We start from the raw sequence: 2,080 nt of genomic DNA on the forward strand, positions 1-2,080 counted from the left end.
AAGAGGAAGGGAGAGAGGAAGTGGGTGAGGATGAAGAGAGAGAGAAGAGAAGGAGGGAGGGAGGAGAGTGGGTGAGGGGAGAGGATGGAGGAGAGAGGATGAGAAGAGAGGAGAGGAGGGAGGAGAGTGGGTGAGGGAGCGGATGGAGGAGAGAGGATGAGAAGAGAGGAGAGGAGGAGGAGAGTGGGTGAGGGAGAGAATGGAGGAGAGAGGAGAGGAGGGAGGAGAGTGGGTGAGGGGAGAGGATGGAGGAGAGAGGATGAGAAGAGAGGAGAGGAGGGAGGAGGGTGGGTGAGGGGAGAGGATGGAGGAGAGAGGAGGAGAAGAGAGGAGAGGGAGGGAGGGAGAGTGGGTGAGGGGAGAGGATGGAGGAGAGAGGATGAGAAGAGATGAGAGGAGGGAGGAGAGTGGGTGAGGGGAGAGGATGGAGGAGAGAGGAGGAGAGGGAGGAGAGTGGGTGAGGGGAGAGGATGGAGGAGAGAGGAGAGGAGGGAGGAGAGTGGGTGAGGGGAAAGGAGGGAGAAGAGTGGGTGAGGAGGGAGGAGAGGAGGGAGGAGAGTGGGTGAGGGGAGAGGATGGAGGAGAGAGGATGAGAAGAGAGGAGAGGAGGGAGGAGAGTGGGTGAGGGGAGCGGATGGAGGAGAGAGGATGAGAAGAGAGGAGAGGAGGGAGGAGAGTGGGTGAGGGGAGAGAATGGAGGAGAGAGAGAGGAGGGAGGAGAGTGGGTGAGGGGAGAGGATGGAGGAGAGAGGGAGGAGAAGAGAGGAGGGAGGGAGGAGGGTGGGTGAGGGGAGAGGATGGAGGAGAGAGAGGAGGAGAAGAGAGGAGAGGAGGGAGGAGAGTGGGTGAGGGGAGAGGATGGAGGAGAGAGGATGAGAAGAGATGAGAGGAGGGAGGAGAGTGGGTGAGGGGAGAGGATGGAGGAGAGAGGAGGAGAGGGAGGAGAGGAGGGAGGAGAGTGGGTGAGGGGAGAGGATGGAGGAGAGAGGAGGAGAGGGAGGAGAGTGGGTGAGGGGAGAGGATGGAGGAGAGAGGATGAGAAGAGAGGAGAGGAGGGAGGAGAGTGGGTGAGGGGAGCGGATGGAGGAGAGAGGATGAGAAGAGAGGAGAGGAGGGAGGAGAGTGGGTGAGGGGAGAGAATGGAGGAGAGAGGAGAGGAGGGAGGAGAGTGGGTGAGGGGAGAGGATGGAGGAGAGAGGAGGAGAAGAGAGGAGAGGAGGGAGGAGAGTGGGTGAGGGGAGAGGATGGAGGAGAGAGGATGAGAAGAGAGGAGAGGAGGGAGGAGAGTGGGTGAGGGGAGCGGATGGAGGAGAGAGGATGAGAAGAGAGGAGAGGGAGGGAGGAGAGTGGGTGAGGGGAGAGAATGGAGGAGAGAGGAGAGGAGGGAGGAGAGTGGGTGAGGGGAGAGGATGGAGGAGAGAGGATGAGAAGAGAGGAGAGGAGGGAGGAGGGTGGGTGAGGGAGAGGATGGAGGAGGAGAGGAGGAGAAGAGAGGAGAGGAGGGAGGAGAGTGGGTGAGGGGAGAGGGATGGAGGAGAGAGGATGAGAAGAGATGAGAGGAGGGAGGAGAGTGGGTGAGGGGAGAGGATGGAGGAGAGAGGAGGAGAGGGAGGAGAGTGGGTGAGGGGAGAGGATGGAGGAGAGAGGAGAGGAGGGAGGAGAGTGGGTGAGGGGAAAGGAGGGAGAAGAGTGGGTGAGGAGGGAGGAGAGGAGGGAGGAGAGTGGGTGAGGGGAGAGGATGGAGGAGAGAGGATGAGAAGAGAGGAGAGGAGGGAGGAGAGTGGGTGAGGGGAGTGGATGGAGGGAGAGAGGATGAGAAGAGAGAGAGAGGAGGAGAGTGGGTGAGGGAGAGAATGGAGGAGAGAGGTGAGGAGGGAGGAGAGTGGGGAGGGGAGAGGAGGAGAGAGGAGGAGAAGAGAGAGAGAGGAGGAGGGTGAGGGAGAGAGATGGAGGGAGAGAGAGGAGAAGAGAGGAGAGGGGAGGGAGGAGGGTGGGTGAGGGGAGAGGGATGGAGGAGAGAGGATGAGAAGAGATGAGAGGGAGGGAGGAGAGGGTGAGGGGAGAGGATGGAGGGAGAGAG

This window comes from Oncorhynchus gorbuscha, linkage group LG11 (genome assembly GCF_021184085.1).
Source record: "Oncorhynchus gorbuscha isolate QuinsamMale2020 ecotype Even-year linkage group LG11, OgorEven_v1.0, whole genome shotgun sequence".
Lineage (NCBI taxonomy): Eukaryota > Metazoa > Chordata > Actinopteri > Salmoniformes > Salmonidae > Oncorhynchus > Oncorhynchus gorbuscha.